This window comes from Bombus terrestris, unplaced genomic scaffold (assembly GCF_910591885.1).
Source record: "Bombus terrestris unplaced genomic scaffold, iyBomTerr1.2, whole genome shotgun sequence".
NCBI classification, from domain to species: Eukaryota; Metazoa; Arthropoda; class Insecta; order Hymenoptera; family Apidae; genus Bombus; species Bombus terrestris.
Window position 1 is genome coordinate 5981187 of NW_025963549.1, and position 7785 is coordinate 5988971.

A 7785-nucleotide genomic window follows, 5' to 3' on the forward strand; every position below is an offset into this window, starting at 1 on the left:
TTTCCAGAAACAATGTTAGATTTGTTCATTGGCTGCCAACTCTTGAATATGTAGAGTTAAAATATTTAATATCTAATTTGGAAATTTATGTCACAACTGTATACATTGTCTGATCTCTAAAAAATTTAATTTTGTATTTAATGTGCGTCTATGTCGATCGTTTGAAATGATAATTTTTCAGAGGGAAATTATAATATAATTACCTGGTCGTACATCATTGTAGAATCAATTTGTTTAGATTTCTAGAGTAGTAGGAAAATGACTGAGCATGAAAAGTCAACCCTCATGGCTGCCGACAGGTTTTACCGAGGTTGTCTGTCCTCAAAGCAGACGATGAAGGTGGAGGGGGTTTTAGTGGGCATGGCAACAACGTCGGCCATTAGTGGTAAATTAGTAATAAAAGAAGCATAATAGTAATAGTGTCATGATTTCATCAACCTTGTTTAAATGTAGATGAAAATGTTTAGTAGAAGAAGAAATATTTAGGAAGAAATTTTTAGAAGTGAAATATTTAGAAATTATTAGAAATATTTTAGAAGTGAAATATTTAGGAAGTGGTCAGATTAGGATCGAAGCTCCAAGATCACAAGTTGATACCATTTGATTATTATATGAATCATACGTATGAATTAATTATGTGTATAATATAAATATAACGTGTATTCTATAAATCGCTGGCACGAAACACGTGCTGCCTGTGATTTCCAAGATTCAAGCTGGAAGATGCAAATATTTTCTAACGCTCCTGTCAAACATTAGCGTCTTTTAGGCGTTCGTAACAAAATTCTAACTCTGGAAAGTTGCGTAAATACAATGCAGGGAAGCGATTAGCGCAATCTCGAATTCGTGACCGCCGTCCGCGATTTGAAAATCGTTTATCGAATATAACTTGTCCGAGAACCTGCTATAAATTGAAATTTCTATAGACAGAACTAAACAGTTACTTGTGGTCTGCCATTGAAGATCAGTTGGTTTCAAGCAACGTTCAACATTTTGTCATTGACACTTCACAGGTACGGTTCTAGTCATTATGACACTTAGAAACGAGACAGATTGCTTGAACGAATTGCATTCTGAAAGAGAAACTCCAAACCTAACGTACAAATACAAAGAATATCTATCGGTTGATAATCGAATCATCACGATATTTTTAATCATTTTCCGAGTATAAATTGGAGCGAGTTAAATTATCTCGCCTAGTGAACAGATCGAAGAATTTTGTACAATTCTCAATTTGTGTCCTCGTTTAATAAAACTGCAATTTTCAAAAATGTCATCGTATTTTTCTTAGAAGTAAATGGTATTATGTTTAAGATTGACCTGTCTTTCTTAGTTCTTAATTTTATGAATCGTTTCTATTTTTTAATGAATTCTATATGAACATAGATGTTTCCAACGTCATTTATCTAATTCGCTGTTTTATCTCGTGAGAGGTTTTCCACGCTTTTTCTCAATCCTGCTAAGGGACAATTAACAGAAATTGCGATTGCAACCAACAGGTGCGTGAATTTCCGGTAAGTACCATGAAGAGTTGGCTGATAAGTGGAACGCGCGCGATAAGACTTCTCTGCATCTTCCTTCTGGTGCAGTCGTTTTTGGTTACTTCGTCGAATTCTGAACCCGAAACGTGATGGCTGTAACCCCTGCGGTGGAATGCAGAATTTTACGTAGATGTAACATGGCGTTCAACCCAAAGTTTAGACCCAAATGGTGCAGAAAATTTTCAGTCTCTTAAAATTTATGATTCACATATCTTTGTTCTTGTTCTTCATTGCATTGACGTTGCAAGATTCAAAGGACGTTGATTACTAATTGGTCGATTATTAGCTCACTGATTTTCTGTATTCAGAATCCTGTTCTTTGTCAATTGAATTACAAAGAATGCAATAAACAAGATAACGCAAACATCGAATTTGTTATGATTTAGATATAAACTCTACTTAGAACATTTTTACAACTACGAAATTCAGTCTGCTGATTGACTTACAGATGAATGTGCTTGGAGTATACAATGTATTAAAAGCAACAAATATTTTGATACGATTTGGGGTTAGGGTCCAACTATCTCGAAATATAGGACACAGAGTATGTGGAACGAGTTACAATTATACTAAGCCACGCAAACGTATCCATGACAGATCAAGAAGAATTTCAATATTTGAGCGTGTAATTTACTTCTTTTTACCATTTTGCTACCAGAAAGTCTGCTTAAGATCATCCAACGATTTCTGCGACTAATCGAAATCCACGGAAGTTTCATCAATTCCCTTTGTAGAGTTGACCAAACTATCGTCACAGTTAATCGTCTTTTCTCGCTTCACAGAAACGTAACGCGAGTGGATCTACGTGGAGCAGATGCGCAATGAAAGCGAAGGCACAGAGCGTTCAGAAGCTTCAGCGAACGAAATTAAAAGTAATTTTTCAGTCAAGAAATATATGAAGATCTTCGATCAAATGATCTTGCAGAATGCCAGATGAATTTTCCGCATTTGACAACGCTCATGATGTTCGAGAAAAGCGATGTAAACAGACTTTGCCACTTGGAGGAAACGTGACATATTGCGTGAATATACTGCGGCTCACATTAACATTAGGATACTCTTTGAACGGGAATAACTTTCTCAATATGGGACCAAACGACTTGAGTTTCTTCGAGAAGCTACAGTTAGTAGACTGAATGACGTTGAAAGAAGTTTTTGAAAGATCGCGACTGGTCCAAGCCGGGAAAAAATGGCGAAGGTCGCTTTTCACGTCTATTTTATCTGACTCTGTAATGAAAATTTTAACAATACGTTCTGTGGATTTATGTCTGCTATATACAGGCTAAAAATTTAATCGAAATCGTTTGGTGCGGAAGTGGGCAATCATCGAAAGATACAAAAATCTTTTAGATTTGTTAGAGGGAAAGGCGAAAAGTGGCGAGAAACTGCGATTCGCACAATTTTCCACCTTTTGCAGCTCGCTGCAACGTAATCCCAAAATTATTTTCTATTAAAGAGCGTTCGAATATTAATATGAGCCGCTGATTATCGCAAACAAACGATCAAGGTAATCGCGAATTTAAGACTCTTATACGAATTGAAAAATTGTTTACGAGCGATTGTTCCGCGTAGCTCGGATATATCGCGTTGGAAAACCACCTATAAATAGGAATTCGCCTAGGTTCAATCAAACAGTTGCTTGGAGCCTCAGAGAATCCTTAACTCTCACGCATCGGTAGGTATACGCTTAAACTGTAATTTCTCAGCTTTAATTCCATTCCTCATTACATTTCACGTAGTAGAAATGAATCAGATTATCACAATCTCGATTATTATCTTGTCCAAAAATTGAATATGAAACCTTGTCTTGTTTCATAAATGTAAAAAGAACAGAGATCCTTAGCCTCCCGACTATGGAAATCTCGTCACTCGAATTTCCAATTTCTTGAACGTAATTTTTCTCTCGCTTGTCGAACTCTAATTTTCAAAAACGTGGTTCTTTTCTCCCTACCAGTAAGTGGCATTACAGTGACATATTTAGGAACTGAAGCTAGTCTAATTGAAATTAATTTGTTGCCAACATCTTGTGGACATAGCGTGACAGACTAGGTGTCACTGAAAATAAAAATTCCAACATAGCTGTCATTAAAAAACAAAAACTACACTAAGGCTTCCGATACAGTTTCGTTTCCTCGTGTAACAGAATGCTTATACAGAAAATCCCTTAATTTTTAATTAACCGTAGCTTCTTCAATCTGATTATATTTCCATTGTACTAAGATATAATTAACAAAAATTGGAATTGCATCCAGCAGGTGAAACTAGTTGTAGAAAGCGCCATGAAGAACAAGCTGTTTAGTGCGACATGTATGGCCAACATTCTATTTGCCATCCTTCTCATCCAATTTTCGATAACTTTATCGAATGCTGAACCTGTTGTGAGCGGCGTGGTGTCACAGGAGGACCGGATGGGCAAAGGCAACATTCCAGCTGCCAGATCCTTTAACAACGTGCCGAGGCCAACTACCACCACACCAAAATGTCCACCTGACCGTCCACAATTTCTTAGTGGACATTGCAGGGCAGTTTTTTAATTCGCGATTATCCAGTTAATAGATTTCTACGTTTCAAGATTCCGCGAAATCAATTACACTTTTTTTTTGCGTGGGGAGCGGAAAATGCTATTACGCATGCCCAGTGACCCGCATCACTGGGTTATGTGGGAGTCGGTCGGATGTCGTTGCCATACCCACTAAAAACCCCTCCTCCTTCTTCCTCCGCTTTGAGGGCAGACAACCCCGGTAAAACCTGTTGGTAGTCATCAGGGTTGTCCTTTCGTGCCCCGCTGTATCTACTTCTTCGGGCAGTTACTGCTCATGTCGTCTTCTCAGCCAGTTCAGAATACTGGGCTGATCTCCTTCTGCGGTTTTTCGTTGTTTCGAATTCTTGCCCTCATTGCTCCGCGTAGTTGTCGTTTCGCTCGTTCTCCTCCTTGCCTCTTCCCAGGCCCTCGCTGTCACCCTCCTGTAACACATGACGGTCTTGCAGAATTGCCTGAATTTATTCCAGCTCTCGTTCTTGGCGGTCACCGTGGCGATCAGATTGCCCACGTCTATCTTCCCGCCCAGAGCGTTCTCCAGCTCGATTCTTCAGTCAGTCCATTTCGGGCACGCGAAGAGAGCGTGCTCTGCATCGTCGTTCGTGTCTCCACAGTCGAGACAGTTGCTGTCGCTGTCCTTGCCAATCCTTTTCCTATAGACACCGAAGCTCCTATGCCCGGTTAGCAGCTGCATTGTGTGGTGATCGATGTCCATCTTCTTTTTGGTAAATAGCAGCGCACTCGGTATTAATTTCTTTGTGATATTCTCCTTTTTGTAGTTGTTCCACTCCTTCTGCAAGTCCTCTTGGGCTTTCTTGCGAATCGCCTCCAGTTCCTCCTTCAGCTTGCAGCTGTCATCCGTGCCAATCCTGGACCCATGGATCTTGTTCCTCCCGTAGGTCTCTCCGAGCATTTTTATCTTTATGTAAATCGGGAGATTCCCGGTCAACACGCAAAGTGCCGCGTGGGAGACGGTACGGTATGCCGTCGTTGTTATGCACAGGGCCGTTCGTTGTGCTCGTTTCAGCTTTTTCCTGTTCTTATCGGTATTCGCTGCTCTAGCCCACACCGGTGCTCCGTAAGTTACGATGGACTCCCACACATTGTAGTAGAGCCTACGAGCCAAGCTGGGTGGCCCGTTGATGTTGGGTAGAATTCCCCTAAGGGCTCCTATTAACTTGTCGGCTCTATTACACACCATCTCGATATGCGCACCGAACCTCCGACTGGAGTCGATGACGACTCCGAGATACCTGATGCGATCGACCGTTTCGATGTCCGAGGAGCCCAACCTGAGTTTCACCACTCTCGGCACTCGCAAACTTGTGATGAGCATGACTTCCGTCTTTTCTCTCGCCAGAGTGAGTCCGACACTCGTGCACCAATCGTTGGCGATCCTTAGCATCGTTTTGACCTTGGCGGAGGCCTCTTCGTTCCTCCCGACGGAACATGTGATGGCCAGGTCATCCGCGAAGGCGGTTGCTCTGACCATTGGCATGTTGTCGAGTCTCTCGAGCAACCGGTCGTATGCCAAGTTCCACAGTAATGGTCCGAGGATGGATCCCTGCGGAACTCCCGCTGCCACCTCGTGCTCCACCGTGCCATGCTGGTTGCTCACGATGATCTTCCTTCCAGCTAGGTAACTGCCGATTAGCCTTTTGACCTTCCATGGCAGCTTCCTCTTGTCAAATTCCTCGTATATGCTCTTCCAGCTGAGCGAATTGAAGGCATTGCTAATGTCCAGGGTGATCATCACGCATGTTACGTTCTTCTGTTTGCAGATGTTGGCAAACTTCATCACCTGCGTGATGGCATCTACCGTACTCCTCTTCTTTCTGAAGCCATATTGCCTCCGATGGAACGGGTCCATTCCGATGCATCTCTCGATGATCTTCTTAAAGCATTTTTCCCAGATCTTGCTCATGGTTGGGAGTATGCTTATCGGCCGGTACGCGTTAGGGAGACTGGGATCCTTTCCCGGTTTCCTTAGCAGTATTACTCTGGCCGTCTTCCAGCAGTCTGGGATCCTTCCTGATTCGGTGATGCCGTTGAACGCCCTTGTCACGAGCTCGCTCCTGCGACTCGCTATCAGCTTCGTGATCTCGACCGACACGCCATCGACTCCTGCAGCCTTCTTGGATTTCATTCTTCCGGCGGCATCGACGACATCGCCTTCGCCGATGGCGACGCTGAGGCTGATATCTCCTTCCTCTTCGGTCTCTGCCTCTTCGCGGCCCTCATAAAGGGGGGGGGGGGTCCGTGTCCCAAGGTGAATAGCCTCTGTAGGACTGCCTTCACCATGTCGATCGGCATGTCGTTGGTTGGTCCCTTGCTTTTACATCTCTTCATGACCGTGCGATAGGGTTTGCCCCAAGGGTCGCTCTCCAGTATCTTGCAGTATTCTGCCCAAGCTGTTTGTTTGCTGCGGGCGATCTCCTTTTTTAACTGCCTTCGGATCTCCTTGTAGGCGTTGACGAGGGGCTCGGTGTTGCCGGCCTTCTTTTTCCATTCTCTCGTCACCTTCCTGAGCGCTTTGTGCGTCTGCGCTCTAAGTTCCGCGATCGTCGGGTTCCACCAGTAGTTCGCGTACTTGCGGCACGTCGCACAGTTCGACTTCCTTAGCATCCCTTCGCACGTACCTTCGATGCTCTTTTGCAAGGGCTCGGCCCCATCCGCTCCGATAGCCGCGTTGAGGTCCTCCTTCTTCAATGGGTCGTCGAATCTGCTCAGGAACTCCTCCGGCGACATGTCCTTTGTCACGTACCTGTAGAACTTCGATACGGTCCGAGTCTTCCTCGCCTTAAACCTGTGGAGCACCTACAGATGATCCGAGGCCGAGTATTTGTCCAAGACCGCGCTTCCGGCGTGTATCTCGCTGACCTTGTTAGATACGCTTATTTTGTCGGGGAAGCTCATCTTCCCGTTCATGAAGAAGGTGTACTTTTCCTTGAGCCTCACTGGAAACACCCGGTGGCCGCTTAGTGCCTCCATTAAGACTCTCCCTCTCTTGTCTGTGGTCACGACGACCTTGTCGTGTCTTCTAGCAGCGCTCTTCGTCATAGTTGACAGCGGGTCTATGTACTTGGAGTATGCTAGTTTACTTATGTTGGGCGAACAGTATCCGCTGAAGCAGAAGACGTTGCCGACGCGGACGCCCACTATCCCGTCGCTCTTGACCTCTGTTGTTTCATCAGGCAGTTTGCCATTGAGGAGTGTGACCCATATCGAGCCGTCTCCTTTGGTGTCATTAAACCAGTGCAGTAGCTGCCTGTTCGGCTCGGATATTATTATTAAATCCGGCCTAAGTTCGATCGCGCTTTGGTGCATCATGTCCTGCGCCAGCTTGCATCTGTTGAGGTTTATCTGCAGTATCCTCATTTATTCGCTTTCAACGGCCTTCTATATTCTGGACAAGCCAGGGATCCGGTTACGTGGTCAAATTTCACTCCTTTCTCCTTGCTGCAGATGGAGCAGCAGGGTGCGTTGACGCAGGCAGCTATCGTGTGGTCTTTGGCTCCACACTTCCTGCAAATCTCCTTTCCAGGACTTATCGCCGTGCATTTGTTCGCGATATGCCCGAACATGTGACATCTGAAGCACTTTACCACATTGGGTAGTGCCTTTATCGAGGCTATCGTCAAGCCGGTTCTGATCTTCCGGCTCGCCCCTCTTTGGCCAGATAGGCTTTCGGCATCGTCACTATTG

General features: G+C 44.3%; 1 long non-coding RNA gene across 1 annotated transcript; it reads left to right on the forward strand.

Annotated features, from left to right (window-relative positions):
• Positions 1 to 827: 827 nt before the first annotated feature.
• LOC125386961 lies at positions 828 to 1609 on the forward strand. The gene is made up of 2 exons (XR_007227563.1): positions 828 to 1013; positions 1500 to 1609. It is a non-coding gene; the product is annotated as an uncharacterized LOC125386961 (long non-coding RNA).
• The last annotated feature ends 6176 nt before the right edge of the window (positions 1610 to 7785 follow it).